We start from the raw sequence: 14,205 nt of genomic DNA on the forward strand, positions 1-14,205 counted from the left end.
TATACACCACCACACTGGGTTTTAAATGAAACGAACAAGATGTGCTTTAACTGCAGACTGTCAGCTTTAATTTGAGGGTATTTACATCTGAATCAGGTCAACAGTTTGCATATGTGCCTACCACTTGTTAAGGGACCAAAAGTAATGGGACAGAATAATCATAAATCAAACTTTCATTTTTTAATACTTGGTTGCAAATCCTTTGCAGTCAATTACAGCCTGAAGTCTGGAACACATAGACATCACCAGACGCTGGGTCCTATCCCTGGTGATGCTCTGCCAGGCCTCTACTGCAACTGTCTTCTGTTCCTGCTTGTTCTTGGGGCATTTTCCCTTCAGGTTGGTCTTCAGCAAGTAAAAAGGATGCTCAATCGGATTCAGGTCAGGTGATTGACTTGGCCATTGTATAACATTCCACTTCTTTTCCTTAAACTCTTTGGTTGCTTTTGCAGTATGCTTTGGGTCATGTCCATCTGCACTGTGAAGCGCTGTCCAATCAGTTCTGAAGCATTTGGCTGAATATGAGCAGATATTATTGCCCGAAACACTTTAGAATTCATCCTGCTGCTTTTGTCAGCAGTCACATCATTAATAAATACAAGAGAACCAGTTCCATTAGCATCCATACATGCCCACGCCATGACACTACCACCACCATGCTTCACCGATGAGGTGGTATGCTTAGGATCATGAGCAGTTCCTTTCCTTCTCCATACTCTTCTCTTCCCATCACTCTGGTACAAGTTGATCTTGGTCTCAACTGTCCATAGGATGTTGTTCCAGAACTTTGAAGGTTTTTTTAGATGTCGTTTGGCAAACTCTAATCTGGCCTTCCTGTTTTTGAGGCCCACCAAAGGTTTACATCTTGTGGTGAACCCTCTGTATTCACTCTGGTGAAGTCTTCTCTTGATTGTTATCTTTGACACACATACACCTACCTCCTGGAGAGTGTTCTTGATCTGGCCAACTGTTGTGAAGGGTGTTTTCTTTACCAGGGAAAGAATTCTTTGGTCATCCACCACAGTTGTTTTTCGTGGTCTTCCGGGTCTTTTGGTGTTGCTGAGCTCACCGTTGCATTCCTTCTATTTAAGAATATTCCAATCAGTTGTTTTGGCCACGCCTGATGTTTTTGCTATCTCTCTGATGGTTTTTTTTTTTTTTCAGCCCAATGATGGCTTGCTTCACTGATAGTGACAGCTCTTTGGATCTCATCTTGAGAGTTGACAGCAACAGATTCCAAATGCAAATAGTACACTTGAAATGAACTCTGGACCTTTTATCTGTTCATTGTAATTGGGATAATGAGGGAATAACACACACCTGGCCATGGAACAGCTGAGAAGATAATTGTCCCATTACTTTTGGTCCCTTAACAAGTGGGAGGCACATATGCAAACTGTTGTAATTCCTACACTATTCACCTGGTTGGATGTAAATACCCTCAAATTAAAGCTGACAGTCTGCAGTTAAAGCACATCTTGTTCGTTTAATTTCAAATCCATTGTGGTGGTGTATAGAGCCAAAAATGTTAGAATTGTGTCGATATCCCAATATTTATAGACCTAACTGTATATGTTCTAAGTTGTCATGATTGTCTCAGGAGCGTGCTCAGTTTTTCAACTAATACCCCGTTATCCGTGTAATTCTCTGATTTGATTGACTATAAAGTCTCTTTAGGGAGCGTCTGTATCCCCATGCGAATTAGGAAATAATTTTATATTCTAGCTGAAAATTATTTTATGCACTTTTTTACATTGGGCATTAATCTGTCATATATACAATCTGGTCATACTATTTTATTACAGGATTTATATATTTATATGACATATATTTAAATCAATCATCTTAATTAAGTAATTGACACACTTGCTATACAAGGCTACTTTCACACTAGCGTTCGGGGCTCCGCTTGTGAGTTCCGTTTGAAGGCTCTCACAAGCGGCCCCGAACGGATCCGTACTGCCCTAATGCATTCTGAGTGGATGCGGATCAGCTCAGAATGCATCAATCTGGCAGCGTTTGGCATCCGCTCCGCTCAGCAGGCGGACACCTGAACGCTGCTTGCAGGTGGGTGTCCACCTGGCCGTGCAGAGGCAAACGGATCCGTCCAGACTTACAATGTCTGGACGGCTCAATTTTCAAATGTAAAGTCTGGAGGGATCCGTCTGAGCTACTTTCACGTAATGCAGACGGATCCATTCTGAACGGATCCCTTCGTCTGCATTATATGAGCGGATCCGTCTGTTCTGAACTCAAGTGTGAAAGTAGCCTAATATGGTCACAGTCTGTTGCACTTTGCTTGAGAAAGGCTCTGGGGACAGAGCTGAAACTTAGGATGGACATGGAGTAATAAACACTACTGTTTTTCATCACACCTTGAAGTGCTACATTTTTTGTTTTCTTTTTTAGATAGACATGGAATAGGTAGAGATATATGAGGTGCACTGTTATGGCCAGTATTACAGATACCCTTGTATCTGATAGATGATCTTGGGCTCTTTTTGCAAATTGTGTCTACAGGATCCACTGGGTGGGAAGTTTTCAGTCTGGGAGCAGGTTGGCAGCTGTATATGCAAATGGGCACATAACATCACCAGACACTGTTGGGATTGATCATTCTGTAGGCAGAGGCTTCAGCAGCTATGTACAGAGGTTCTCCAGCTTCCTCTACACTCAAAGGACACACTAGAGGAATTCTTTGTGGGGGACTGGCAGACAGAACTTCTAATTTTCATATAGTGAGTATAGCACTAAAGCAGTTTACATTTATTCACGTTTTCAATGTTTGCAGGTGTCTTGTTTGCTTTTGCATTGTAGCCATGGTAGAGTGCACCTGAACTCCATGTATACATAGTTTGCAGGTGCTGGTCTAACTCTCTTTTGCTTAGATAGATGGATAGATAGATTTGAGATACATAGATAGATATTCTGGATATTTTTTAATATTGACACAATTAGAAAAAAAACAACACAAACACAAAAAAAAAGTTGAGATCAATTCTTAATTAAAACTATAGATCATTTTCTAGACAGTGGCTCACAAAACTATGGATCATTTAACAGTGGCTCACAAACTTTTGGGCTCCAGGACTGCGCCCCTTCATCCATGAAGTGATACACGGTTATACGCAGTTCTTAGTCCCAGTCATGTTTACAATGGCGGTGCTGACTGGTTAAGGACCGCTGTGATACCTGACAGCAGCAGTACAACACTCCTCACATGGAACAATGGTGATGCAGAATATCTTGTCTTCACACTGTACACCTGATTTCAATTACACAATTGGAGACTATGCAGGAAGAAGTCCACTGGTCTTCAATAAGTTACTTTACCTTGGTGCTATCTTGTTGCTGGACTTTTTTGGGTAGATGTTATTGTGAGTCTCTTGCTTCCCCAAAAGTCCACTCAATATTTACATGTCCAGAGAGCCAGGCTTCTCCGTCAGCTCCAGGTCAGCTTCTCTCCAGATCTTCACTCTCTGCCCAACTATGCAAAGTATATGGGGTGTCTTGATTGGACTCCATCTTCCCTCAAAACCTCATACAGGCCACTATTCTTGTTTTACAGACTCATGACAGAATCCTATGTACAGCCATGCTGTTACCACTGCACACCACCTACCTGCCTCCTCACACACTGCACAGACATGCTGTTACCACTGCACACCACCTACCTGCCTCCTCACACACTGTGCACGGACATGCTGTTACCTCTGCACACACCACCTACCTGCCTCCTCACACACTGTGCACGGCCATACTGTTACCTCTGCACACCACCTACCTGCCTCCTCACACACTGTGCACGGACATGCTGTTACCTGTGCACACCACCTACCTGCCTCCTCACACACTGTGCACGGACATGCTGTTACCACTGCACACCACCTACCTGCCTCCTCACACACTGCACAGACATGCTGTTACCTCTGCACACACCACCTACCTGCCTCCTCACACACTGTGCACGGCCATACTGTTACCTCTGCACACCACCTACCTGCCTCCTCACACACTGTGCACGGACATGCTGTTACCTGTGCACACCACCTACCTGCCTCCTCACACACTGTGCACGGACATGCTGTTACCACTGCACACCACCTACCCGCCTCCTCACACACTGTGCACGGCCATACTGTTACCTGTGCACACCACCTACCTGCCTCCTCACACACTGCACGGCCATGCTGTTACTGCTGCACACCACCTACCTGCCTCCTCACACACTGTGCACGGCCATACTGTTACCTGTGCACACCACCTACCTGCCTCCTCACACACTGCACGGCCATGCTGTTACCACTGCACACCACCTACCTGCCTCCTCACACACTGTGCACGGACATGCTGTTACCACTGCACACCACCTACCTGCCTCCTCACACACTGTGCACGGCCATACTGTTACCTGTGCACACCACCTACCTGCCTCCTCACACACTGCACGGCCATGCTGTTACTGCTGCACACCACCTACCTGCCTCCTCACACACTGTGCACGGCCATGCTGTTACTGCTGCACACCACCTACCTGCCTCCTCACACACTGTGCACGGCCATGCTGTTACCTCTGCACACCACCTACCTGCCTCCTCACACACTGTGCACGGCCATGCTGTTACCTCTGCACACCACCTACCCGCCTCCTCACACACTGTGCACGGCCATACTGTTACCACTGCACACCACCTACCTGCCTCCTCACACACTGTGCACGGCCATGCTGTTACCTCTGCACACCACCTACCTGCCTCCTCACACACTGTGCACGGACATGCTGTTACCACTGCACACCACCTACCTGCCTCCTCACACACTGTGCACGGCCATACTGTTACCACTGCACATCACCTACCTGCCTCCTCACACACTGTGCACGGCCATACTGTTACCTGTGCACACCACCTACCTGCCTCCTCACACACTGTGCACGGCCATGCTGTTACTGCTGCACACCACCTGCCTCCTCACACACTGTGCACGGCCATACTGTTACCACTGCACACCACCTACCTGCCTCCTCACACACTGTGCACGGCCATACTGTTACCTGTGCACACCACCTACCTGCCTCCTCACACACTGTGCACGGCCATACTGTTACCTGTGCACACCACCTACCTGCCTCCTCACACACTGTGCACGGCCATGCTGTTACTGCTGCACACCACCTACCTGCCTCCTCACACACTGTGCACGGCCATGCTGTTACCTCTGCACACCACCTACCTGCCTCCTCACACACTGTGCACGGCCATGCTGTTACCTCTGCACACCACCTACCCGCCTCCTCACACACTGTGCACGGCCATACTGTTACCACTGCACACCACCTACCTGCCTCCTCACACACTGTGCACGGCCATGCTGTTACCTCTGCACACCACCTACCTGCCTCTCACACACTGTGCACGGCCATACTGTTACTGCTGCACATACCACCTACCTGCCTCCTCACACACTGTGCACGGCCATGCTGCTACTTCTGCATACCACCTACCCTCCTCCTCACACACTGTGCACGGCCATGCTGTTACCACTGCATACCACCTACCTGCCTCCTCACACACTGTGCACGGCCATGCTGTTACCACTGCACACCACCTACCTACCTCCTCACACACTGTGCACGGCCATGCTGTTACCACTGCACACCACCTACCTGCCTCCTCACACACTGTGCACGGCCATACTGTTACCACTGCACACCACCTACCTGCCTCCTCACACACTGTGCACGGCTATACTGTTACCACTGCACACCATCTACCTCCTCACACACTGTGCACGGCCATACTGTTACCTCTGCACACCACCTACCTGCCTCCTCACACACTGTGCACGGCCATACTGTTACCACTGCACACCACCTACCTACCTCCTCACACACTGTGCACGGCCATACTGTTACCTCTGCACACCACCTACCTGCCTCCTCACACACTGTGCACGGCTATACTGTTACCACTGCACACCATCTACCTCCTCACACACTGTGCACGGCCATACTGTTACCTCTGCACACCACCTACCTGCCTCCTCACACACTGTGCACGGCCATACTGTTACCACTGCACACCACCTACCTACCTCCTCACACACTGTGCACGGCCATACTGTTACCTCTGCACACCACCTACCTGCTTCCTCAAACACTGTGCATGGCCATGCTGTTACCACTGCACACCGACCTACCTCCTCACACATTGTGCACGGCCATACTGTTACCTCTGCACACCACCTACCTGCCTCCTCACACACTGTGCACGGTCATACAGTTACCACTGCACACCACCTACCTGCCTCCTCACACACTGTGCACGGCCATGCTGCTACTTCTGCATACCACCTACCCTCCTCCTCACACACTGTGCACGGCCATGCTGTTACCACTGCATACCACCTACCCTCCTCCTCACACACTGTGCACGGCCATGCTGTTACCACTGCATACCACCTACCTGCCTCCTCACACACTGTGCACGGCCATGCTGTTACCACTGCATACCACCTACCTGCCTCCTCACACAGTCTGAGCAGCCTCCTCTAGTATTACTTGCAGTCCCTCTGCACTCAGACTCTAGTTCTGCCTTCTAATATACAGTATAAGCATCACACAAGTCTGCTCACTGCTGCCATCTGCTGTTCAGACACAGGCATTATATACACAGAAAAGATGGAATAGGTAGGAGAATAATAAAACCCAGTGTCACAGTACAGGAGCAGCGTCAGTCCACAATTTAAAGTGTAACTGTCATTTCGGTTTATTTTTAATATACTTTAGGGACGGCGATGTTCAACATTTTTGTAATATACTTTTATTAGGGAAAAATGTTTCTTTGTTTTAGAAAATAGGAGATAAAGAGCATTTTTAGCAAAGCTCTAAACAGTGTTGCTAATGAGTAAATAACAATACTAGTATCATAAACTTACCTGTCCAAGCTCCAGCGGCGCGATCCTCAGCCATGGCATGGCTGTGCCGAGAGAGACGTGCTGCTGAGCCACGCCCCCTGGTGACACAATAGCAGCCTTAGCGACAGGATGCAATGCTCTGTTTCTCCCTGCACCGGGCATGTGCTGCAGGAGATTAGCAGCAGGTTGATTGCTCAGCTGCTCTATTCCTGTGTGCTAGTGTTTGTGACTAATGGAGCGCCTATCAGATGCTGATCCAGGGACTCAGTGCTCTATTTAAACCCCTTCTTGGTCATACACCAGTGCCAGTGATAGTCTTGTTTGGGCTCATTAGCTAGGTTCCTGGTACCTGCTCCTGTGCTGATTTGGATTGCTCATGTTTTTGACCTTGGCTCGTCTATTGACCACTCTCTGTTTCTTGTTTTTGTACTAAGTTGTCCTCCTGGTTCTGACCTATTTATGTACAACTCTGTCTTTTTGTCGTTTGTCTCTGCACCTTAGTATCATAGGCGCTGTCGACCAGTTACAGTTTGTTATCTAGGGCTTACACTGCAAGTAGGTACGGATAGCAGGCTGGGTTCTAGGTTAGGGCCCACTGTCCATATCTATGCCTACCTAAAGGTGTTACAACTAGGACATGGGCACCATTTCACTAACCCTATGTTTGTAGCAGGCCCGGCACTCGGATCCGCTGCCAGATATTTTTCATTGAACTGCATTTCGTTCTGCAGTATTGCAAGAGTTAAACACTCCTTTGGTTCTGTGTGCAGCTGCAAGGCAGTAAGGCCGGACTAGAGGTTTACCCTAAGGGTAGGCCTTCATGATGAATTTGGGTGCCAGGGGCCTGGTAGGTGTAGGGTTAACGTGAGGCGGGAAGCGGAGGGGCGGGATAGTAAGGGTGGAGTTAAGGGGCACCTTATTTAAGGGGGGTTTAGCCCGGAGGCCATTTTAGAGCTAGTTAAAAAAGCGTACAGGCAGGACCTACCATGCAGTCAGTTGAGGTGCTGTTAAAGCGGTTGTGGGCGGCAGGGGAGGCCCGTGGACCGGAATGGTTGCAGGAGCAGCTGGCCGGGTTGCTTCAGGGGGAGGCAGCGGATATAGCTGGCCCGTCGCCCATGTGTGACCCCCAGAGCTTGGCGCAGGCACAGGAGCCCCTCAAGGGACACTCCACTGGCAGGGGATGGTGGTCGCATCTTGGCCCCGTCCTCCAGGAGTGGGAGGAATCCGAATGCGCAGCGGAGCCCAGAAGGAGGCAGGGATATCCCTTCCCTTCCTTCACCTGCAGTCAGCGTTGGATCCAGAGCTAGGTCGGCGGGTTACTTGCTCCCCCTAGTGGCAGGAACGCCCGCTCGGCGTGGGAGAGTGAGCAGCAGAAGGACGCAGCCTGTGCCAGTAGTGGCCACTAGAGGGGCTCCAAGGGATCACGGGCAGGTGTCTCCTGGCCTGGGTCTGCATGAAGGATCTGTGAGGGCTGAGGAGCTTGAGAGCGCACCCAGCATGGATTCTGCTGGGGTGCAGTCGTCGTGGGAGTTCAGCACAGCCGGGACATCTGTGGAGTCGTCAGTGAGGGTCGTTCGTCCGGATTCAGGATCAGCGGCTGATGGGTTCACAGCGCCCAGGCAGCCAGGTGAGAACATGTGGGGTGCTTTGCAGTAATTGATTAGTAGCCCAGGGGGTGTGGGAGGTTTGGGGCAGTTTTTGACTAGTTTAGCTGAATGGGTTTCAGGTTTGGGGGTGGCAGGTTCGTCTCCATTACCGGCATGGGGGGGTCGGAGGTGGTTTGGGGGGGGGGGGCGGCTGGGGTCGCGCAGTCCCGGGGTGTAGGATCTGTGTCGGTTTAGACGCAGGTGGGGGGTGAGGAGGAGAGGTCTAAGGTTAGTGACGCGCTGAAGGGTGAGGTGTACGTGTGTTTTGAGGGGCCGTTGGGGGCGCACATAAAGCAAGATGTTCGTGAGCGGATATGGCGAGGGGAGTATGTTTAAATTTTTTCGCTTCTTCCCCTGGAGCGGTTTAACCTGGATAGGGAACGAGTGGGGGAGGGAAAGAAGGAGGATGATGAGAAGCGCCGGCATAGACTCATACCCCGTATGTTTGGCAATTGGTTGCAAGCGTTTGCGATCTTGGCGAGTGTCATTGGGGAAAAGACGCCTGAGTGTTGCTCGGCCTTGTTTTGCTATTTGGATGCGATTGGGGAGGCATACAGGGTGTATGGTGGGGCCGGGTGGCTTAGGTACGACGAGCAATTCAGACAGAGGAAGGCGGTTAGGCCTGATATTCGGTGGGACCATAAAGATATTAGTTTATGGTTGCGGGTGACCGCACCGGGGCGGCAGGGGCAGTCCTTTCGGGGAGATGGGGGAGGGGCACCCGGACAGTCTTCGGTGTCGGCAGCGTCAGCCAGAGGTTTGTGCTTCCTATTTAATGAAGGTAACTGCAGGTTTGGTGCAAAATGCAAGTTCAAGCATGAGTGCACAACTTGCGGGGATAACCACGGGGCTAACCGGTGCTTCAGAGGCGGGATGGGAAACACAGAGGGTCAGACTCGGCTGCAAAAGGGTCGGACACCGGTTCGGGTGGAAAAGATGGAGGGGTACTTAACCACCTCCGGACCGCCTAACGCAGATGTGCGGTCCGGAGGTGGCAGCGCTGCGCAGAGTCGCGCATATACGCGTCATCTCGCGAGACGCGAGATGACGCGAATATGCGCGCGCGCATGTGCAGTTCGGGCCGGCATTTCGCACAGGAGTATTTCGTCAGCAACCTGCCAGCCACGATCATTGGCTGGCAGGTTGCTGATTTTTAAAAAATCCAATCAAAGTGCCAGACAGCAGATCATATTTGTAAATATGATCTGTTATATGGCTGCCTGCTCCTCTGCTGGTTCTTTTCGTCTGTTGGATCCAGCAGAGGAGCAGGCTTCACAGTGAGTACACCAAACACTACACTTTAGCCCCAGATCACCCCCCTGAACCCCAATTAACCCTTTGATCACCCCTTTGATCGCCCCTGTCAATCACAAGTGAAAAGAAAAAAGTGATCAGTGCAAACTGTCACTTTTTTTTTTTCACTGGTATTGACCGTTAGGTTTCAGTATAGTTTAGGCCCCTTGGTTAGGTAGTTTAGGGATCGGTTAGCGCCCAGCCCACCGCACCGCAGTCCGTTATTCGCTGATTAGCGTATCGCTAATCAGCATTTGTACTTTTATAGTATCTGGAAGTGATCAAAACTGATCACGGTCAGATCTATAATAGTACTAGTGTCACTTTAGTTCTCCCTCCACCCAAAACGCAGTGTTTGCCCGATCAGGCCTGATCGCTCGCCCACATGTGCGTTCGCCCCCACCCGCCCCACCGCAGTGACAAAAAAAAAATTTTTTTTTGATCGCTGCACATTCACTTTACACGCACTGCGGCAATAAAAAAATCAGTTTTGATATTTTTTATCAACCGCAGCGGCCTCCGGTACTTCGCTAGCCTCCCCTTTGTAAGACAGGCTTGCTTTTTTTTCTTGGGTAGTCTCAGGGAATACCCCTAAATTTAGTTGCCCACATGTCTAACAGGGGGTATTCTTCTGAAGAGGCCTACAGGCTTCTGACCCAGTCGGATGAGGAGTGGGAACCCTCATCTGATGAATCCAGCGGGTCAGAATACAAACCTGTAGAAAGCAGTGGCTCTCTGACCCAAAGTTCGGACGAGGAGGCTGAGGTCCCTGATAGCAGCAGGAGTACCCGGCCCCGTGTCGCTAGACCGCAGGTTGCGCAGGATCCGCTTCAAGAGCAGCAGAGTGGGGCTGGTGCTGTCGGATTACGTGGTGAGGCATACACCAGCAGCCCAGCCCTTCCTGGACCTAGTACCAGCACTGCCGTACAACCTGGTGAAGTAGCGAGCACCAGAAGGGCAGTTGAAGCTGGTACGGTGGCACGTGCAGTAGTGACCCCGTCGCAGCCACCGCAAAGACGTGCCCATAGAGCCCCTAGAATCCCAGAGGTGCTGGCAAACCCTGATTGGCAGTCCCCAACTTCAGCCGCACCTGTAGTTTTCCCTTTCATCGCCCTGTCTGGAGTTCGGTTTGAGACAGCTCAGATCGGTTCGGCCCTGGGATTTTTTGAGCTGTTCTTGACTGCGGAGCTCTTAGGCCTCTTTCACACTACAGTTTTTTGCGTTCCGTATACGGTCCGTTTTTTGCGTTCCGTATACGGTCCGTATACGGAACCATTCATTTCAATGGTTCCGCAAAAAAACGGAATGTGTTCCGTATGCATTCCGTTTCCGTATTTCCGTTTTTCCGTTCCGTTGAAAAGATAGAACATGTCCTATATTTGGCCACAAATCACAGTCCGTGGCTCCATTCAAGTCAATGGGTCCGCAAAAAAAACGGAACACATACGGAAATGCATCCGTATGTCTTCCGTATCCGTTCCGTTTTTTGCGGAACCATCAATTGAAAATGTTAGGCCCAGCCCAATTTTTAATATGAAATTACTGTATACTGTATTTGCCATACGGAAAAACGGAACAACGGAACGGAAACGGAACCACAACGGAAGCAAAAAAACGGAACAACGGATCCGTGAAAAACGGAACGCAAAACACTGAATTCAACATACTGTAGTGTGAAAGAGGCCTTAGACTTAGTTGTGGCAGAAACAAATCGGTATGCCACACAATTTATAACCGCTAACCCGGGAAGCTATTATGCCCAGCCTTTCCGGTGGAAACCAGTCCAAGTTTCCGAAATTAAAACTTTTCTGGGCCTCCTCCTCAACATGGGCCTGACAAAAAAGCATGAATTGCGGTCATATTGGTCCACGAACCCGATTCATCACATGCCCATGTTCTCTGCTGCTATGTCCAGGACACGATTTGAGACCATCCTGCGTTTCCTGCACTTTAGTGACAACACCGCCTCCCGTCCCAGAGGCCACCCTGCTTTTGACCGGCTCCACAAAATTCGGCCCCTCATAGACCATTTCAACCTGAAATTTGCAGATTTGTATACCCCAGAGCAAAACATCTGCATAGACGAGTCCCTGATACATTTTACGGGGCATTGGCTTCAAACAATACATCCCAAGCAAGCGCGCTCGGTATGGGGTCAAATTGTATAAGCTCTGTGAAAGGGCCACAGGCTATACCCACAAATTTCGGATCTATGAGGGAAAAGATCAGACCCTGGAGCCGGTCGGTTGCCCTGACTACCTGGGGAGCAGTGGGAAGACAGTTTGGGACTTGGTGTCACCCTTATTCGGCAAGGGGTACCATCTTTATGTGGACAATTTTTACACAAGTGTGGCCCTCTTTAGGCATTTGTTTCTAGAACGGATTGGCGCCTGTGGTACCGCGCGAACTAGTCGCGCGGGCTTCCCCCAACGGCTCGTTACCACCCGTCTTGCAAGGGGGCAGAGGGCCGCACTGTGTAACGAAGAACTGCTCGCGGTGAAATGGAGAGACAAGCGTGACGTTTACATGCTCTCCTCCATTCACGCAGACACGACAATACAAATTGAGCGAGCAACCCGTGTCATTGAAAAGCCCCTCTCAGTCCACGACTATAACCTTCACATGGGAGGGGTGGACTTCAATGACCAGATGCTGTCTCCGTATTTAGTTTCCCGACGCACCAGACGCTGGTATAAGAAGGTGTCTGTTTATTTAATTCAATTGGCTCTGTACAATAGTTTTGTTCTCTACAGTAAGGCTGGGAGAACTGGATCCTTCCTCAAATTTCAGGAAGAGATCATCGAGAACCTCCTGTACCCAAGAGGTTCCGTGGCCCCATCCACCAGTGTAGTTAGCCATCTACACGAGCGACATTTCCCCAATGTCGTTCCTGGTACCTCAACCCAACCGTCACCCCGAAAAAGATGTCGTGTCTGTAGCAGGAGTGGAATAAGGCGTGACACCCGCTATTTCTGTCCTGACTGTCCTGACCACCCTGCCCTATGCTTTGGAGAGTGTTTCCGGAAGTACCACTCACAGGTACACTATTAGCATAGGGATCATCTCACCGGGATAGGCACACAGGGCTATTAGGGCCCATTCACACACAGCTGCTGCAAACGTCTCCTTTCACCTGGGACAAAGTGCATAACGCACTTCGCCACATCTTTGGGCGATTTGCGCTTTGCACATTGACCCATGGGGAAGGAGAGGTTTGTTCTATAAAGGTAAAAACCCCCCAAAAAAAAAAAAAACACCAGTAAGCAAAAAGGTTAATGTTCAGTTAAAAAAGTTAAAGTTTATATGTTCTGTTGCAAAGTTAATAAAATTATTGCGTTGCGGCCTGGTTTTTTCTTTTTTTTTCTTTTCTTTTTTTACCTTCCAGGTGGACCAACCGATCGATTAGCTGCAGCACTGATGTGCATTCTGACAGAAGCATTGCGCTGCTGTCAGATTACACGCAAGTCAGTGTATGCGGCGCTGCAAGACGAGATTTCTACTCTGCAGTAACAGATACGTTTGCCGATGCATACGAGCTGAGGAGGAGGTGCCGTTCCTATGCTTTGGCAAACACTTTGTATATATATAAAAAAAATAAAAAATCCCGGCAATGATTTATTCATCCACATCGATTGATGTGAATGGAGAAATCTGGTTTGCCAGGGCATACGAGCTAAGTGGGTATGGATGTAGGGCGGAGCTCCTATGTCCTGGCAGACGCCTTTCCCCTCCATTTTTTTTTTTTTGGCAGAGATTTTTTCATCCACATTGATCGATGCGAATGAAGAAATCTGTGCCGTTCATTTTTTTCTTTCAGCCCAGAGGCTGAACGGAAAAAAAAATCTCATTACCTGTATGCTCAATATAAGGAGAATAGCAGAAACTCCTAATGCTGGCCATACATGTAATGATTGCGGAGACCCTCAAATGCCAGGGCAGTACAAACACCCCACAACTGACCCCATTTTGGAAAGAAGACACCCCAAGGTATTTGCTGAGGGGCATATTGAGTCCATGAAAGATTTAAATTTTTGTCCTAAGTTAGCGGAAAGTGAGACTTTGTGAGAAAAAATAAAATAAAAATCAATTTCCGCTAACTTATGCGGAAAAAAAAAATTCTATGAACTTGCCAGGCCCCTCATTGGATACCTTGGGGTGTCTTCTTTCCAAAGTGGGGTCACATGTGGGGTATTTATACTGCCCTGGCTTTTTAGGGGCCCTAAAGCGTGAGAAGTCTGGGATCCAAATGTCTAAAAATGCCCGCCTAAAAGGAATTTGGGCACTTTTACAGCCTAGATGCGCAAAAGTGTCACACATCTGGTATCGACGTACTCAGAAGAAGCTGGGGAAT

At 49.4% G+C, this 14,205-nt stretch overlaps 1 protein-coding gene across 4 annotated transcripts in view; it reads left to right on the top strand.

The window, feature by feature from the left end:
• The first annotated feature begins 2,626 nt into the window (after window positions 1-2,626).
• The window catches only part of LOC122920640 (solute carrier family 22 member 6-B-like), a 94,116-nt gene continuing 82,537 nt past the window's right edge, over window positions 2,627-14,205 (top strand). For 2 of the 4 annotated variants that reach the window (XM_044270302.1, XM_044270306.1), the window contains exon 1: window positions 2,630-2,738. The gene's annotated coding sequence lies outside the window, so the exon portion shown is untranslated. Of the gene's footprint in view, window positions 2,739-14,205 lie in introns of all 4 variants that reach the window. The other 2 variants (XM_044270303.1, XM_044270305.1) reach the window with 2 other exon arrangements.

The sequence above is a fragment of the Bufo gargarizans genome, chromosome 10 (genome assembly GCF_014858855.1).
Source record: "Bufo gargarizans isolate SCDJY-AF-19 chromosome 10, ASM1485885v1, whole genome shotgun sequence".
NCBI classification, from domain to species: Eukaryota; Metazoa; Chordata; class Amphibia; order Anura; family Bufonidae; genus Bufo; species Bufo gargarizans.